The sequence below is a fragment of the Triticum dicoccoides genome, chromosome 5A, assembly GCF_002162155.2.
Source record: "Triticum dicoccoides isolate Atlit2015 ecotype Zavitan chromosome 5A, WEW_v2.0, whole genome shotgun sequence".
Lineage (NCBI taxonomy): Eukaryota > Viridiplantae > Streptophyta > Magnoliopsida > Poales > Poaceae > Triticum > Triticum dicoccoides.
In genome coordinates, this window is record NC_041388.1 from 416524855 (window position 1) to 416545859 (window position 21005).

A 21005-nucleotide genomic window follows, 5' to 3' on the forward strand; every position below is an offset into this window, starting at 1 on the left:
GTTTATCTTGTCCTATGATGAATGTCGAAGAATTGGTAATATTAGTAGACGTCAAGAAATTCCTATGAATTATTCACTTGTTATTGAACCATTTGATGTTTGGGGCTTTGATTATATGGGACCTTTTCCTTTCTCTAATTGGTATACACATATTTTAGTTGCTGTTGATTACGTTACTAAGTGGGTAGAAGCTATTCCAACTAGTAGTGCTGATCATAACACCTCCATTAAGATGCTTAAAGAAGTTATTTTTCCGAGGTTTGGAGTCCCTAGATATTTAATGACTGATAGTGGTTCACATTTTATTCATGGTGCTTTCCGTAAAATGCTTGCTAAGTATGATGTTAATCATAGAATTGCATCTCCTTATCACCCACAGTCTAGTGGTCAAGTAGAATTGAGTAATATAGAGCTCAATTATGATTTCAAACTTGCCGGTGAGAAGAGGCTTTTTGACATTAGCTCACTTGATGAATGGAGAACCCAGGCCTATGAGAATGCCAAACTGTTTAAAGAAAAAGTTAAAAGATGGCATGATAAAAAGATACAAAAACGTGAGTTTAACGTTGGTGATTATGTATTATTAATTTATTATACAACTCTCATTTAAGATTTTTTGCAGGCAAACTCCTCTCTAAATGGGAAGGTCCTTACGTTATCGAGGAGGTCTATCATTCTGGTGCCATAAAGATCAACAACTTCAAAGGCACAAATCCGAGGGTGGTGAACGGTCAAAGAATCAAACATTATATCTCATGTAATCCCATAAATGTTGAAACTAATGTTATTGAAACCGTAACCCCGGAGGAATACATAAGGGACAGTTTCCAGAATGTTTCAGACTCCGAAAAGGAATAGGTACATGGTACGGTAAGTAAACCGACTCCAAAACAGTTCTAATCGCAATTTTTCTCCGTTTTGGAATATTTAACTAAATAGGAAAATAAGAAGTAGTCCGGAAAGGACACGAGGCTTCCACAAGGGTGGAGGGCGCGCCCTACCCCCTGGGCGCGCCCCCTGCCTCGTGGGCACCTCGTGTGCTCTCTGGACTCCATTTTCTTGCACGATACTTCTTTTGGTCGGTAAAAAATCATTATATAATCTCTCGAAGGTTTTGACCACTGTATCACGCAAATATATGATGTCTTTGTTTCGAGCTGTTTTTCTGATAGATCTAGATCGCCATGGCGTCTTCAAGTGCCCCCAAGGAAAAGTTCTTCGAGAAGGTCATCAACCCCTACCTCGCGGAGGTGCGGCAACACCCTCAAACCATTGAGATGCGTGAGGGGTTGTTGCACATCCACGATGTTGAGGGACCAAGGAGGACCGGAAGCGTAGAGACAAGGCTCGAGGCAATGGAGCAACAAGTTTTCAAGTGCTAGGAGATGGTGGAACGTGGACTTGACTCCAATCATATAATGATCACATAGTTCACCAACAACCACAAGCTGGATGATAAGAACATTGGGGAGGCCATCTTCAAGCTTCATGAGAAAATTGAGCGCCTCCAAGCCCAGATCTATGACCTGCAAAACCAAAACTGTGAGTATGAATATAGATTCAAGAGGATGAGTTTGGCTGCAGATTTGAGGATCCCGGAGACTCGATCATCCTTCTATGATGGTGAGCATATGCCTTGGAAGATGGACGACAATCCCACATCATCAACAACTCCATCATCACCACCTCTGAGGAAGGAAACATAAACACATGGGTATGGGCACTCCCCTTGGCAACTGCCAAGCTTGGGGGAGTGCCCCGGTATCATATCACCATCACACCTTTATCTTTACCGTTTTTCTTAGTTTGATCCTTCTGGTAATATCTTAATCTAGTAGAATAAAGTTTTAGTGTGATCTAGTTTTGAGTTTTGCTTTATGATCCTTCAATGTAATCGAGTCTGTGAGCTATATATAATAAAGATTAGTGTTGAGTCAAGCGCTTGATTATTTTGCTATGATCTTGAGGGAATATAATAAAAGAGAAATAATAAAAAGAAATAAAGATATCATATGGATCTTATGGAGAGTAATGACTTCACATATAAAGAGTATGATGAATAAAAATTGTTGAGAGTTGACAAGCATAGTTTTGGTCATCGTTGCAATTAATAGGAAGTAATAAAGAAAGAGAGGTTTTCACATATAAATATACTATCTTGGACATCTTTTATGATTGTGAGCACTCATTAAAATATGACATGCTAAAGAGTTGACATTGGACAAGGAAGACAATGTAATGGGTTATGTTTTCTTACATCTGAAATAAATTATATTATCATGGATCATCCAACATGTTGAGCTTGCCTTTACCTCTCATGCTAGCCAAATTCTTTGCACCAAGTAGAGATACTACTTGTGCTTCCAAATATCCTTAAACCTAGTTTTGCCATGAGAGTCCACCATATCTACCTATGGATTGAGTAAGATCCTTCAAGTAAGTTGTCATCATTGCAAGCAATAAAAATTGCTCTCTAAATATGTATGATTTATTAATGCGGAGAAAATATGCTTTATACGATCTTGTGATGTGGAAGAAATAAAAGCGACGGACTGCATAATAAAGGTCCATGTCACAAGTGGCAATATAAAGTGACATTCTTTCGCGTTAAGATTTTGTGCATACAACAGTAAAAGCACATGAAAACCTCCGCTTCCCTCTGCGAAGGGCCTATCTTTTATTCTTGTCTTATACTTCATACAAGAGTCATGGTGATCTTCACCTTTCCTTTTTACATTTTATTCTTTGGCAAGCACAATGTGTTGGAAAGATCCTGATATATATAGCTAATTGGATGTGAGTTTTCTTGAACTATTATTGTTGACATTACCCTTGAGGTAAAAGGTTGGGAGGCAAAACTATAAGCCCCTATCTTTCTCTGTGTCTAGTTAAAACTTCATACCCATAAATATTGCATCAGTGTTAGCAATTGTGAAAGACTAAATGATAGTTGAGTATGTGGACTTGCTGAAAAGCTCTTATATTGACTCTTTCCAATGTTATGATAAATTGCAATTGCTTCAATGACTGAGATTATAGTTTGTTAGTTTTCAATGAAGATTATGATCCATACTTGAAATTGTGATTGAATTATTACTTTACCATAAGAGATCATATGACTATATATGTATATGTTGCTGTTCTAAGAATGATCATGATGCCCTCATGTCCGTATTTTATTTTTTTATTGACACCTCTATCTCTAAACATGTGGACATATTTTTCGACTTTGGCTTTCGCTGGAGGACAAGCGAGGTCTAAGCTTGGGGGAGTTGATACGTCCATTTTGCATCATGCTTTTATATCGATATTTATTGCATTATGGGCTGTTATTACACATAATGTCACAATACTTATGCCTATTCTCTCTTATTTTACAAGGTTTACATGAAGAGGGGGAATGCCGACAGCTAGAATTCTAGGCTGGAAAAGGAGCAAATATTAGAGACCTATTTTGCACAACTCCAAAAGTCCTGAAACTTCATGGGAGCACATTTCTGAATATATATAAAATATTGGGCGAAAAAAGTACCAGAGGGGGGCCACCCACCATCCACGAGGGGCGCGTCCTACCCCCCTAGGCGTGCCCCCTGCCTCGTGGGCCCCCTGGCAGCCCTCTGATGCCCATCATTGGCTATATGGAGTCTTTCATTGAGGAAAAAATCTTAAGCAAGCTCACGGGACAAAACTCCGCCGCCACGAGGCAGAACCTTGGCGGAACCAATCTAGGGCTCCAGCGGAGCTATTCTACCGGGGAAATTTCCCTCCGGGAGGGGGAAATCATCACCATCATCATCACCAATGATCCTCTCATCGGGATGGGGTCAATCTCCATCAAAATTTTCACTAGCACCATCTCATATCAAACCCTAGTTCATCTCTTGTATCCAATCTTTGTCTCAAAACCTCATATTTGTACCTGTGGGTTGCTAGTGGTGTTGATTACTCCTTATAGTTGATGCTAGTTGGTTTACTTGGTGGAAGATCATATGTTCAGATCCATTATGCATACTAATACCCCTCTGATTATGAACATGAATATGATTTGTGAGTAGTTTCGTTTGTTCCTGAGGACATGGGAGAAGTCTTGCTATAAGTAGTCATGTGAATTTGGTATTCGTTCGATATTTTGATGAGATGTATGTTGTCTTTCCTCTTGTGGTGTCATGTCAACGTTGACTACATGTCACTTCACCATTGTTTGGGCCTAGAGGAAGGCATTGGTAGGTAATAAGTAGATGATGGGTTGCTAGAGTGACAGAAGCTTAAACCCTAGTTTATGCGTTGCTTCGTAAGGGGCTGATTTGGATCCATATGTTTCATGCTATGGTTAGGTTTACCTTAATACTTCTGTTGTAGTTGCAGATGCTTGCAATAGGGCTTAATCATAAGTGCTACGCTTGTCCAAGGAAGGACAGTACGCAAGCACCGGTCCACCCACATATCAAATTATCAAAGTACCGAATGCGAATCATATGAACGTGATGAAAACTAGCTTGACGATAATTCCCATGTGTCCTCGGGAGCGCTTTCCTTTATATAAGAGTTTGTACAGGCTTGTCCTTTGCTACAAAAAGGTTTGGGCCATCTTGCTGCACCTTATTTACATTTATTACTTGTTACCCGTTACAAATTACCTTATCACAAAACTATCTATTACCGATAATTTCAGTACTTGCAGAGAATACCTTGCTGGAAACTGCTTATCATTTCCTTCTGCTCCTCGTTGGGTTCGACACTCTTACTTATCAAAAAGGCTACAATAGATCCCCTACACTTGTGGGTCATCATACGTCGACATATTCCCCGCGGAGAAGTTCTTCCTTCGATTTGATTACATCTTTGACATGTTTCAGTTGAAAAATATGGATTTTACGTTTGTCCGCCTTTTTGCCTTGTACATGAACTACATCATCGGGATTGAGCAGATAACTTATATCTGTGTCGCTAACCTGTAATTCATGCACGAGGGCTTCTTGGCAGTCTGCCCAGAGCACCGTGAATATGCTAGGGACTATATCGTCAATTTCATGGTCACCAATAAGGACAAGGAGACGATTCTCGTGCCTTATCATCCCATGTAAGTCATCCGTGCGGATATCCTTCCTTCAATTTCAACCATTCATTTGCATGATGGAGGCTAATTAATTTGAGGCGTACTTATTTTGCGCAGCCACGGGCGCGCCGTCCTCATCATCCTTTACCCCCGATTCTCCCACACTCTTTACTTGGACTCATCGAAGAACATGAACAAAAAGGATTACACCCACATCAAGTCTCTTCTCGATGGTGCTATCTTTTTCTACGGCATGCGGGGTGGAGAGATCAAGACCAGGAAGACAAGGAACGGCAGGCCCGCCTTTGGCCATAAGACCGACTTTTGCTGCATCCAGCAACCGAGTGATACTGTTAGTGATGGATCCTATGTCCTACACCACATGCTGGAGTACAGACGAGATCGGCAGAACCTTCGCATGTCACCTACATCCGCCGATGCCCAAATTCTGCAATGGGCAAAGAACGTAGGAGATATCCTGGATCATCGACTTCGAGCTGAGTTCTATCACATCTAGTGTGAACTTGCCCAAATCATCATGAAGGAGGTCCTCGAAAAAACAGGGATGTTCTACGAGGAAGGGCAAATGTCGCCGGAAGATGTCCGAACACGCGTAGCCGCTCAGCATCTAGACCTGAAGCCTTTCACTAAGCTCGGGGACTATCTCCCTGACTTGGATGGATGGCACGACACGTTGGAGTGATTGTAGATATATGACAATGTGTTTTTTTAGTCCATACTTTATGTATAAATAAACTTTGAGTTATGCACGCGAAACTTTATTTGTGATGTAATTAAACTGTCCTCCTCAACTAGCAAAGATCACTCTAGTTATCGCATTTTGGGTACGATGAACTTTGTTATTGATGCTTATGATATGTTGCTTCTATTTTTGCCAAGTCTGTCTCTTTCTGTTGCTCAACTACATATGTTGCATATCATCGACTCATGTGACGATGCATGTGCATAGATCATCGATGACGAAGAAGTGCTACGCCAGGAGTATACAACGAGTGGCCGGAGTGTCAGGCCCAGGTGTACCGGTTTCTGGTTTCCGAGCGACAGCCAATAATTAGTTTAGGTTCACGCTAGTACGAGAGAGGGATATGAACCGACGCCTAAAGAAGTACTACATTATGTATGATGAGACATGTCATGTAACTTGTATAGCTATATCGTGATTATGATGTGACGACATGATTTGTGTTTGATGATCTGATGAGACTATTATGTGTATGATATGATGAGCATATTGCATGTTTATGATATGATTAGAATATTGTATAAAACTTATAGAAAACATCGCAAATACGCAGCAAAAAAAGATATGAGAAAATATAGCAGTAGCGCTCTTTAGCGTTGGACACGAAAGCGCTACTACCAGAACACTTAGCAGTAACGCTGGCATTGAAAGTGCTACTGTTAAACATTAGCTGTAGCGCCGTATTAGTAGCGCGGGTACCCGCGCTGCTGATACACTAAATACCTATGCTACTGATAGGCTTTTCCCTAGTAGCGAGGGCATCAAAATCCCCCCAAGCTTAACATGCTAAGCTAGTTGGATTCATTTAGTACCCTTTCTATTAGTAATGGTGTGTTCTTTTGATGGGAGTTTGGTGACACAAGTGAGTGCATCGATGAGGAGCTTGTCTGCCACCTCCAAGTCGGTGATGCGAGACCAATACATGCACAACGTCTCATCTTGGTTGGCAATGATTTTTCAGGCTTGTGCTCAGTGCCTCACGAGTCTTGGCTGCAAGAGCCACCTCAATCACCCTGATTTGCGATCCAAAGCAGTGGTAATTAGTATGGAAGTAAATTGTTGACATGAAATTTAGTAATGAGTATTACGAATGAGAGTTTTGCAACCAAAAGGATTAAATCGTTCATAGGGAGTCTGGATTCCCTTCTAGCGTGCATCTATAGCGGTGCCTAGACACAATGTTATCGTAGGATTTCTAAGCCACTTTGCATATCTCTATTTGTGGGTAGAGCTGATACAGATATGTTCATACACATGGCAGCCCCATATCACATATGCCACCACCGTACTCCCCCACTCCGGTTATCAAATGGTGATTAAGGGGGAAATGTCCCTGTGTACGCAACCTATAAGTGGTATCTATTTTACCCCCTACTACAGCGGTCCGGTACAGACGAAGATAGGGCCTATCACACACCTGCTTCCACAACCAGTCGGTCCGCCAATAGTAACAACCTTCCATCCAAAATGTTTTGGATGGTCAACTTCACAAACATCAAGAAGACTATTAACATAAACATGCAAAGACGATATTAAATCCTAATATCAAATGTACTATTAGTATATTACACGCTATGGTTAGTTCATATCCCCAAAAACTATGGGAATTACTCGCACATGGAGCCAAAAAATGTCATATAGACGGTGAATATAAACATGAATGAATTAAACACGTAACAAACAAGTTGATCCAGTAGGGTTCCTGAGGTTACAACGAGATGGATATGGATGATGATGATCACAGTGGTGATGATGTTGATGACGATGGTGATGATGTTGTACAGCTCCTTGTGCTTTGTGGTGAAGACGGCGGTCTCCCCCTTCGCCAATTCTCCCTTCGGTTTGTTTAGGAGGCTTGTGTTCCTCCTTTTGGGCAAGTTTCTGATGTCTCCTCTCCTCTGATCTCAGATCCGATTCCACAAGGTAAAAGTACATGATGGCGCGGTTCCCCAGGCACCTCATACGACCGCTCATATGAGCAGTCATGCTCGTATAACCGACCTTCTTATGCACTGGAGGCTCTGCTGGCGCCTACATTTGGTCCCTTTTTCTTGTTTCTTTTATGGTAGATGATTATCACATTAAATAACATGATTCCGCCACAATTCTATAGGATCCCTTCCATATTGATTTATTCGCACCAAAAGTGTTTCCTGAGGAATTATGACAAAAAGAGGTGGGTGAACGCGGCAAATTTCCACAAATCTTAACATGTAATCACAAAATAACCACCAAAAACATCACGTAAATTGGACTCATCAGCGACCTACCATGCACTACTCTTCCTTGCAGCCGGTGGCGCCCTCGGATGTGCTGGCTTCGTGGTCGTGACGGCGAGGCGGGAAGGCGACAGAGCTGGCAATTGCTACCTCTTGAGCACTGCGTTGGTTTTCCCTTGAAGAGGAAAGGGTGATGCAGCAAATTAGCATAAGTATTTCCCTCAGTTTTTGAGAATCAAGGTATCAATCCAGTAGGAGACTACACGCAAGTCCCTCGTACCTACACAAACAAATAAGAACCTCGCAACCAACGCGATAAAGGGGTTGTCAATCCCTTCACGGTCACTTACAAGAGTGAGATATGATAGAGATAATAATAATAAGATAAATATTTTTGGTATTTTTATGATATAGATTGAAAGTAAAGATTGCAAAATAAAATAGATTGGAAACTTATATGATAAAAGATAGACCCCGGGGCCATAGGTTTCACTAGTGTCTTCTCTCAAGATAGCATAAGTATTACGGTGGGTGAACAAATTACTATCGAGAAATTGATAGAAAAGTGCATAATTATGAGAATATCTAGGCATGATCATGTATATAGGACTCACGTCCGCGACAAGTAGAGCGAAACGATTCTACATCTACTACTATTACTCCACACATCGACCGCTATCCAGCATGCATCTAGAGTATTAAGTTCATAAGAACAGAGTAATGCATTAGGAAAGATGACATGATGTAGAGGGATAAACTCAAGCAATATGATATAAACCCCATCTTTTTATCCTCGATGGCAACAATACAATGTGTGCCTTGCTGCCCCTGGTGTCACTGAGAAAGGACCCAAAGCTAAGCACTTCTCCTATTGCAAGAAAGATCAATCTAGTAGGCCAAACCAAACTGATAATTCGAAGAGACTTGCAAATATAACCAATCATACATAAAAGATTTTAGAGAAGAATCAAATATTGTTCATAGATAAACTTGATCATAAACCCACAATTCATCGGATCTCGACAAACACACCGCAAAAAGAGTTACATCGAATAGATCTCCAAGAAGATCGAGGAGAACATTGTATTGAGATGCAAAGAGAGAGAAGAAGCCATCTAGCTAATAACTATGGACCCGAAGGTCTGTGGTAAACTACTCACACATCATCGGAGAGGCTATGGTGTTGATGTAGAAGCCCTCCGTGATCGATTCCCCCTCCGGCGGAGCGCCGAAAAAGGTCCCAAGATAGGATATCTTGGGTACAAAAGGTTGCGGCGGTGTAAAAAGGTTTTTGCGGTGCTCGTGGATATTTTTGGGGTCTATGGGTATATATAGGAGGAAGAAGTAGGTCGATGGAGCTGCGAGGGGCCCACGAGGGTGGGGGCGCGCCTCCCTGCCTCGGGGCCGCCTCGTTTCTTTCTTGACATCTACTCCAATTCCCCTGGATCACGTTTGTTCCAAAAATAACTCTCCCGAAGGTTTCATTCTGTTTGGATTCCGTTTGATATTCCTTTTCTACGAAACACTGAAATGGGCAAAGAAACAACAATTTGCACTGGGCCTTGGGTTAGTAGGTTAGTCCCTAAAATAATATAAAAGTGTATAAATAAGCCCATTAACATCCAAAACAGATAATATAATAGCATGGAACAATAAAAAATTATAGATACGTTGGAGACGTATCAAGCATACCCAAGCTTAATTACTGCTCGTCCTCGAGTAGGTAAATGATAAAAATAGAATTTTTGCTGTGGTATACTACCTAGCATAATTCTCAATGTATTTTTCTTTATTGTGGCATGAATGTTCAGATCCGAAAGGTTCAAGACAAAAGTTTAATATTGACATAAAAATAATAATACTTCAAGCATACTAACAAAGCAATCATGTCTTCTCAAAATAACATGTCCAAAAGAAAGTTATCCCTACAAAATCATATAGTCTGGATATTCTCTATCTTCATCACACAAAGTATGTAAATCATGCACAACCCCGATGACAAACCAAGCGATTGTTTCATACTTTTGATGTTCTCAAACTTTTTCAATCTTCACGCAATATATGAGCGTCAGCCATGGACATAGCACTATATGTGGGATAGAGTGATGGTTGTGGAGAAGACAAAAAAGAAGAAGATAGTCTCACATAAACTAGGCGTATCAACGGGCTATGGAGATGCCCATCAATAGATATCAATGTGAGTGAGTAGGGATTGCCATGCAACGGATGCACTAGAGCTATAAGTGTACGAAAGCTCAACAAAAGAAATTAAGTGGGTGTGCATCCAACTCGCTTGCTCACTAAGACCTAGGGCATTTTGAGGAAGCCCATCATTGGAATATACAAGCCAAGTTCTATAATGTAAAATTCCCACTAGTATATGAACGTGACAACATATGAGACTCTCTATCATCAAGATCATGGGGCTACTTTGAAGCACAAGTGTGGTAAAAGGATAGTAGCATTATCCCTTCTCTCTTTTTCTCTCATTTTTTGTTTTTTTGCTTTTTTGGGCCTTCTCCTTTTTTATGGCCTCTTTTTCTATTTTTTTTATTTTTTGTCCGGAGTCTCATCCCAACTTGTGGGGGAATCATAGTCTCCATCATCCTTTCCTCACTTGGGACAATGCTCTAATAATGATAATCATCACACTTTTATTTACTTACAACTCGATACTTAGGACAAAATATTACTCTATATGAATGCCTCCGGCGTTGTACCGGGATGTGCAATGACTCATGAGTGACATGTATGAAAGAATTATGAACGGTGGCTTTGCCACAAATACGATGTCAACTACATGATCATGCAAAGCAATATGACAATGATGTAACGTGTCATAACAAACGGAACAGTGGTAAGTTGCATGGCAAAATATCTCGGAATTGCTATGGTGGCTATTTTGAGGAAGGTATATGGTGGGTTTATGGTACCGGCAAAAGTTGCGCGGTACTAGAGAGGCTAGCAATGGTGGAAGGGTGAGAGTGCGTATAATCCATGGAGTCAACATTAGTCATAAACAACTCATATACTTATTACAAAAATCTATTAGTTATTGAAACAAAGTACTACGCACATGCTCCTAAGGGGATAGATTGGTAGGAAAAGACCATCGCTCGTCCCCGACCACCACTCATAAGGAAGACAATCAATAAATAAATCATCCTCCGACTTCATCACATAACGGTTCACCATACGTGGATGCTGCGGGAATCATAAAATTTAGAACAAGTATTTCTCAAATTCACAACTACTCAACTAGCATGACTCTAATATCACCATCTTCATATCTCAAAACAATCATAAGTATCAAACTTCTCATAGTATTCAATGCACTTTTTATGAAAGTTTTTATCATACCCATCTTGGATGCCTATCATATTAGGACTAATTTTATAGCCAAAGAAAATTACCATGCTGTTCTAAAAGATTCTCAAAATAATATAAGTGAAGCATGAGAGATCAATAATTTCTATAAAATAAAACCACCACCGTGCTCTAAAAGATATAAGTGAAGCACTAGAGCAAAATTATCTAGCTCAAAAGATATAAGTGAAGCACGTAGAGTATTCTAATAAATTACAATTCATGTGTGTCTCTCCCAAAAGGTGTGTACAGCAAGGATGATTTTGGTAAACTAAAAATCAAAGACTCAAATCATACAAGACGCTCCAAGCAAAGCACATATCATGTGGTGAATAAAAATATAGCCTCAAGTAAAGTTACCGATGGAAGAAGACGAAAGAGGGGATGCCTTCCGGGGCATCCCCAAGCTTAGGCTTTTGGTTGTCCTTGAATTTTACCTTGGGGTGCCTTGGGCATCCCCAAGCATAGGCTCTTTCCACTCCTTATTCCAAAATCCATCAAATCTTTACCCAAAACTTGGAAACTTCACAACACAAAACTCAACAGAAAATCTCATGAGCTCCGTTAGTATAAGAAAACAAACCACCACTTAAGGTACTGTAATGAAATAATTATTTATTTATATTGGTGTTAAACCTACTATATTCCAACTTCTCTATGGTTCATACCCTCCGATACTAGCCATAGATGCATCAAAATAAGCAAACAACACACGAAAAACAGAATCTATCAAAAACATATCAGTCTGTAGTAATCTGTAGGTTTCGAATACTTCTGTAACCCCACAAATTCTGAAATAATTTGGTGGACGTGAGGAATTTGTCTATTAATCATCTGCAAAAAGAATCAACCTAATCGCACTCTCGAGTAAAAAAATGGCAGCAAATTTTGTGAGCGCTAAAGTTTCTATTTTTTACAGCAAGATCACTAAAACTTCCCCAAGTCTTCCCAAAGGTTCTATTTGACACAAACACTAATTAACATCATAAAACCACATCTAAACAGAGGCTAGATGAATTATTTATTGAATAACAGCAAGGAAAAATATTAGGTTGTCTCCCAACAAGCGCTTTTCTTTAAAGCCTTTTAGCTAGGCAAAAGATTTCAACGATGCTCACATGAAAGAAAAGAATTGAAGCACAAAGAGAGCATCATAAAACGCGTGACAAACACATCTAAGTCTAACATACTTCCTATGCATAGGCATCTTATAGGCAAACAAATTATCAAGGCAAGCAAAACCTAGCATATGCAAGGAAGCGAAAAGAAACAATAGCAATCTCAACATAACGAGAGGTAATTTAGTATCATGAAAATTTCTACAACCATATTTTCCTCTCTCATAATAATTACATGTAGGATCATAAGCAAATTCAACAATATAGCTATCACAAAACATATTCTTAACACGATCCACATGTATGCAAAGTTGACACTCTTCCAAAATAGTGGGATTAACATTAACTAAAGTCATGACCTCTCCAAACCCACTTTCAATATTATTGCAAACATTATAATCAATCTCATATTCATCATGGGGCTTAAATAAATTTTCAAGATCATAAGAAGAATCACCCCAATTATGATCATTGCAACAAGTAGTAGATGATACGTCTCCAACGTATCTATAATTTTTGATTCCTCCATGCTATATTATCTACTATTTTGGACATTATTGGGCTTTATTATCCATTTTAAACCTATTTTTGGGACTAACCTATTAACCGGAGGCCCAGCCCAGAATTGTTGTTTTTTGCCTGTTTTAGGGTTTCGAAGAAAAGGGATATCAAACGGAGTCCAAACGGAATGAAACCTTCGGGAACGTGATTTTCTCAACGAACAAGACCCACAAGACTTGGACCCTATTTCAAGACACAAAAGAGGAGGCCACGAGGTAGGGGGCATGCCTACCCCCCCCAGGCGTGCCCTCCACCCTCATGGGCCCCCTGTTGCTCCACCACGTACTCCTTCCTCCTATATATACCTACGTACCCCCAAACGATCAGATACGGAGCCAAAAACCTAATTCCACCGCCGCAACTTTCTGTATCCACTAGATCCCATCTTGTGGCCTGTCCCGGAGCTCTGTCGGAGGGGGCATCGATCACAGAGGGCTTCTACATTATCACCATAGCCCCTCCGATGAAGTGTGAGTAGTTTACCTCAGACCTACGGGTCCATAGTTATTAGCTAGATGGCTTCTTCTCTCTTTTTGGATCTCAATACAATGTTCTCCCCCTCTCTTGTGGAGAACTATTCGATGTAATCTTCTTTTTGCGGTGTGTTTGTTGAGAATGATGAATTGTGGGTTTATGATCAAGTCTATCTATGAACAATATTTGAATCTTCTCTAAATTCTTTTATGTATGATTGGTTATCTTTGCAAGTCTCTTCGAATTATCAGTTTGGTTTGGCCTACTAGATTGATCTTTCTTGCAATGGGAGAAGTGCTTAGCTTTGAGTTCAATCTTGCAGTGTCCTTTCCCAATGACAGTAGGGGCAGCAAGGCACATATTGTATTGTTGCCATTAAGGATAACAAGATGGGGTTTTCATCATATTGCATGAGTTTATCCCTCTACATCATGTCATCTTGCTTAAGGCGTTACTCTGTTTTTAACTTAATACTCTAGATGCATGCTGGATAGCAGTCGATGAGTGGAGTAATAGTAGTAGATGCAGGCAGGAATCGGTCTACTTGTCTCGGACGTGATGCCTATATACATGATCATACCTAGATATTCTCATAACTATGCTCAATTCTGTCAATTGCTCAACAGTAATTTGTTCACCCACCGTAGAATACTTATGCTCTTGAGAGAAGCCACTAGTGAAACCTATGGCCCCTAGGTCTATCTTCATCATATTAATCTCCTACTACTTAGTTATTTCCTTTGCTTTTTTACTTTGCCTTTATTTTACTTTGCATCTTTATCACAAAAATACCAAAAATATTATCTTATCATATCTATCAGATCTCACTCTCGTAAGTGGTCGTGTAGGGATTGACAACCCCTATTCGCGTTGGTTGCGAGGATTTATTTGTTTTGTGCAAGTACGAGGGACTCGCGCATAGCCTCCTACTGGATTGATACATTGGTTCTAAAAAACTGAGGGAAATACTTACGCTACTTTGCTGCATCATCCCTTCCTCTTCGGGGAAAACCAACGCAGTGCTCAAGAGGTAGCAAGAAGGATTTCTGGCGCCGTTGCCGGGGAGGTCTACGCAAAAGTCAATATACCAAGTACCCATCACATACCCTTATCTCCTGCATTACATTATTTGCCATTTGCTTCTCGTTTTCCTCTCCCCCGCTTCACCCTTGCCGTTTTATTCGCCCTCTCCTCTATCCTCCCTCTCTTTCTCTATTTGCCTCTTTTTGCCCGCTTGCTTTTTGTTTGCTTGTGTGTTAGTTTGCTTGCTTGTCCCGATGGCTCAAGATAATACTAAATTGTGTGACTTCACCAATACCAACAACAATGATTTTATTAGAACTTTGATTGCTCCTCTTACCGATGCTGAATCTTGTGAAATTAATACTGCTTTGCTGAATCTTGTCATGAAAGATCCGTTTTCCAGCCTTCCTAGTGAAGATGCCGCTACCCATCTAAATAGCTTCGTTGATTTGTGTGATATGCAAAAGAAGAAAGATGTGGATAATGATATTGTTAAATTGAAGCTATTTCCTTTTTCGCTTAGAGATCATGCTAAAGCTTGGTTTTCATCTTTGCCTAAAAATAGTATCGATTCATGGAACAAGTGCAAAGATGCTTTTATCTCTAAGTATTTTCCTCCCGCTAAGATCATCTCTCTTAGAAACGATACTATGAATTTCAAACAACTTGATCATGAACATGTTGCATAAGCTTGGGAGAGAATGAAACTAATGATACGTAATTGCCCTACTCATGGTTTAAATTTGTGGATGATTATACAAATTTTTTATGCCAGATTGAATTTTGTTTCTAGAAATCCTTTAGATTCGGTCGCGGGAGGCACTTTTATGGAAATCACTTTAGGAGAATCTACTAAACTCCTAGATAATATTATGGTTAATTATTCTCAATGGCATACTAAAAGATCTACTAATAAAAAGGTGCATGCGATAGAACAAATTAATGTTTTGAGTGGAAAGATGGATGAACTTATGAAATTATTTGCTAGTAAGAGTGTTTCTTTTGATCCTAATGATATGCACTTGTCCACTTTGATTGAGAATAATAATGAATCTATGGATGTGAATTTTGTTGGTAGGAACAATTTTGGTAACAACGCGTATAGAGGAAATTTCAACCCTAGGCCTTATCCTAGTAATCCCGCTAATAATTATGGTAATTCCTACAACAATTCTTATGGAAATTATAATAAGGTGCCCTCTGATTTTGAATCTAATATTAAAGAATTTATTACTTTGCAAAAGAATTTTAATGCTTTGATTGAAGAAAAAATGCTTAAGATTGATGAGTTGGCTAGGAACGTTGATAGAATTTCTCTTGATGTTGATTCTTTGAAACTTAGATCTATTCCACCTAAGCATGATATCAATGAGTCTCTCAAAGCCATGAGAATTTCCATTGATGGGTGCAAAGAAAGAACCGCTATGATGCGTGCTAAGAAAGATGCCTTTATAAGAGCGTGTTCTTCTAGTTCCTATGAAAATAAAGATGAAGATCTAAAAGTTATTGATGTGTCCCCTATTAAATCTTTGTTTTGGAATATGAATCTTGATAATGATGGGACTGAATATGATCCACCTTTACCTATAAGGCGTTCCAAGAATTCGGAATTTTTTAATCTTGATGCTAAAATTGATAAAAGTGGGATTGAAGAAATTAAAACCCTAGATGTTGCTAAACCCACTATTATGGATTTCAAGGAATTTAACTATCAAAATTGCTCTTTGATTGATTGTATTTCCTTGTTACAATCCGTGCTAAATTCTCCTCATGCTTATAGTCAAAATAAAGTGTTTACTAAACATATCGTTGATGCCTTGATGCAATCTTATGAAGAAAAACTTGAATTGGAAGTTTCTATCCTAAAAAACTTTATGATGAGTGGGAACCAACTATTAAAATTAAAATTAAAGATCATTAATGCTATGCTTTATGTGATTTGGGTGCTAGTGTTTCCACGATTCCAAAGACTTTGTGTGATTTGTTAGGTTTCCGTGATTTTGATGATTGCTCTCTAAACTTGCACCTTGCGAATTTCACTATTAAGAAACCTATGGGAAGAATTAATGATGTTCTTATTGTTGCAAATAGGAATTATGTGCCCGTAGATTTTATTGTTCTTGACATAGATTGCAACCCTTCATGTCCTATTATTCTTGGTAGACCTTTCCTTAGAACGATTGGTGCAATTATTGATATGAAGGAAGGAAATATTAGATTCCAATTTCCATTAAGGAAAGGCATGGAACACATTCATAGAAGGAAAATTAAATTACCTTATGAATATATTATGAGAGCCACTTATGGATTACCTACCAAAGATGGCAATACCTAGATCTATCCTTGCTTGTTATGCCTAGCTAGGGGCGTTAAACGATAGCGCTTGTTGGGAGGCAACCCATTTTTATTTTTATTCCTTGCTTTTTGCTCCTGTTTAGTAATAAATAATTTATCTAGACTCTGTTTTGGTTGTGTTTTTTTGTGTTTAATTAGTGTTTGTGCCAAGTAGAACCGTTGGGAAGACTTGGGGAAAGTCTTGTTACATTTGCTGTAAAAAATAGAACTTTAGCGCTCACGAGAACTACTGCCATTTTTATTTGGAAAGTGATATTTAGTTAATTCTTTTTGAATATTATTAATAGATAAATTACTCACGTCCAGCAAGTTATTTTAGAATTTTTGGGGTTCCATATCTTGCGCTAGCTACAGATTACTACAGACTGTTCTGTTTTTGACAGATTCTGTTTTTCGTGTGTTGTTTGCTTATTTTGATGAATCTATGGCTAGTAAAATAGTTTATAAACCATATAGAAGTTGTAATACAGCAGGTATAACACCAATATAAATAAAGAATGAGTTCATTACAGTACCTTGAAGTGGTCTTTTATTTTCTTTCGCTAACAGAGCTCACGAGATTTTCTACTTTAAGTTTTGTGTTGTGAAGTTTTCAAGTTTTGGGTAAAGATTTGATGGATTATGGAACAAGGAGTGGCAAGAGCCTAAGCTTGGGGATGCCTATGGAACCCCCAAGATAATCCAAGGACACCTAAAAGCCAAAGCTTGGGGATGCCCCGGAAGGCATCCCCTCTTTCGTCTACTTCTATCGGTAACTTTACTTGGAGCTATATTTTTATTCGCCACATGATATGTGTTTTGCTTGGAGCGTATTGTATGATTTGAGTCTTTAATTTTTAGTTTACCACAATCATCTTTGCTGTACACACCTTTTAGAGAGCCATACATGATTTGGAATTTGTTAGAATACTCTATGTTCTTCGCTTATATCTTTTGAGTTATGTAGTTTTGCTCTAGTACTTCACTTATATATTTTAGAGCACGGTGGAGGATTTGTTATATAGAAACTATTGATCTCTCATGTTTCACTTAGATTATTTTGAGAGTCTTAAATAGCATGGTAATTTTCTTAAAATCCTAATATGCTTGGTATACAAGATTAATAATAAAACTTTCTTATGAGTGTGTTGAATACTATGAGAAGTTTGATACTTGATAATTGTTTTGAGATATGAAGATGGTGATATTAAATTTATGCTAGTTGAGTAGTTGTGAATTTGAGAAATACTTGTGTTAAAGTTTGTGATTCCCGTAGCATGCACGTATGGTGAACCGTTATGTGATGAAGTCGGAGCATGATTTATTTTTTGATTGTCTTCCTTATGAGTGGCGGTCGGGGACGAGCGATGGTCTTTTCCTACCAATCTATCCCCCTAGGAGCATGCGCGTAATACTTTGCTTTGATAACTTGTAGATTTTTGCAATAAGTATATGAGTTCTTTATGACTAATGTTGAGTCCATGGATTATACACACTTTTCTCACCCTTCCACCTTTGCTAGCCTCTCTAATACCGCACAACTTTCGCCGATATCATACACCCACCATATACCTTCCTCAAAACAACCACCATACCTACCTATTATGGCATTTCCATAGCCATTCCGATATATATTGCCATGCAACTTTCCACCGTTCCGTTTATTATGACACACTTCATCATTGTCATATTGCTTAGCATGATCATGTAGTTGACATCGTATTTGTGGCAAAGCCACCATTCATAATTCTTTCATATGTGTCACTCTTGATTCATTGCATATCCCGGTACACCACCGGAGGCATTCATATAGAGTCATATTTTGTTCTAAGTATCGACTTTTAATTGTTGAGTTGTAAGAAAAATAAAAGTGTGATGATCATCATTATTAGAGCATTGTCCCAGTGAGGAAAGGATGACGGAGACTATGATTCCCCCACAAGTCAGGATGAGACTCCGGACGAAAAAAAGGAGAAAGAAAAGAGGCCATAAAAAGAGAAAAGGCCCAAATAAAAAATTGAGAGAAAAAGAGAGAAGGGGCAATGCTACTATCCTTTTACCACACTTGTGCTTCAAAGTAGCACCATGATATTCATGATAGAGAGTCTCCTATGTTATCACTTTCATATACTAGTGGGAATTTTTCATTATAGAACTTGGCTTGTATATTCCGATGATGGGCTTCCTCAAAATGCCCTAGGTCTTCATGAGCAAGCAAGTTGGATGCACACCCACTTAGTTTCTTTTTGAGCTTTCATATACTTATAGCTCTAGTGCATCCATTGCATGGCAATCCCTACTCACTCACATTGATATCTATTGATGGGCATCTCCATAGCCCGTTGATACGCCTAGTTGATGTGAGACTATCTTCTCCCTTTTGTCTTCTCCACAACCACCATTCTATTCCACACATAGTGCTATGTCCATGGCTCACGCTCATGTATTGCATGAAGATTGAAAAAGTTAGAGAACACCAAAAGTATGAAACAATTGCTTGGCTTGTTATCGGGGTTGTGCATGATTTAAATATTTTGTGTGGTGAAGATGGAGCATAGCCAGACTATATGATTTTGTAGGGATAACTTTCTTTGGCCATGTTATTTTGAGAAGACATAATTGTTTTTTAGTATGCTTGAAGTATTATTATTTTTATGTCAATATGAACTTTTGTCTTGAATCTTTCAGATCTGAATATTCATACCACAATTAAGAAGAATTACATTAAAATTATGCCAACTAGCACTCCACATCAAAAATTCTGTTTTTATCATTTACCTACTCGAGGACGAGCATGAATTAAGCTTGGGGATGCTTGATACGTCTCCAACGTATCTATAATTTTTGATTGCTCCATGCTATATTATCTACTGTTTTGGACATTATTGGGCTTTATTATCCACTTTTATATTATTTTTGGGACTAACCTATTAACCGGAGGCCCAACCCAGAATTGTTGTTTTTTGCCTGTTTCAGGGTTTCAAAGAAAAGGAATATCAAACGGAGTCCAAACGGAATGAAACCTTCGGGAACGTGATTTTCTCAAAGAACAAGACCCAGGAGACTTGGAACCTACGTCAAGACACAAAAGAGGAGGCCACGATGTAGGGGGCGCGCCTACCCCCCCAGGCGTGCCCTCCACCCTCGTGGGCCCCCTATTGCTCCACGGACGTACTCCTTCCTCCTATATATACCTACGTACCCCCAAAATATCAGATACGGAGCCAAAAACCTAATTCCACCGCCGCAACTTTCTGTATCCACGAGATTCCATCTTGGGGCCTGTTCCGGAGCTTCGCCGGAGGGGGCATCGATCACGGAGGGCTTCTACATCATCACCATAGCCCCTCCGATGAAGTGTGAGTAGTTTACCTCAGACCTACGGGTCCATAGTTATTAGCTAGATGACTTCTTCTCTCTTTTGGATCTCAATACAATGTTTTCCTCCTCTCTTGTGGAGAACTATTCGATGTAATCTTCTTTTTGCGGTGTGTTTGTTGAGACCGATGAATTGTGGGTTTATGATCAAGTCTATCTATGAACAATATTTGAATCTTCTCTGAATTCTTTTATGTATGATTGGTTATCTTTGCAAGTCTCTTCGAATTATCAGTTTGGTTTGGCCTACTAGATTGATCTTTCTTGCAATGGGAGAAGTGCTTAGCTTTGGGTTCAATCTTGCGGTGTCCTTTCCCAGTGACAGTAGGGGCAGCAAGGCACATATTGTATTGTTGCCATCGAGGATAACAAGATGGGGTTTTCATCATATTGCATGAGTTTATCCCTCTACATCATGTCATCTTGCTTAAGGCGTTACTCTGTTTTTAACTTAATACTCTAGATGCATGCTGGATAGCGGTCGATGAGTGGAGTAATAGTAGTAGATGCAGGCAGGAGTTGGTCTACTTGTCTCGGACGTGATGCCTATATACATGATCATACCTAGATATTCTCATAACTATGCTCAATTCTCTCAATTGCTCAATAGTAATTTGTTCACCCACCATAGAATACTTATGCTCTCGAGAGAAGCCACTAGTGAAACCTATGGCCCCCGGGTCTATCTTCATCATATTAATTTCCTACTACTT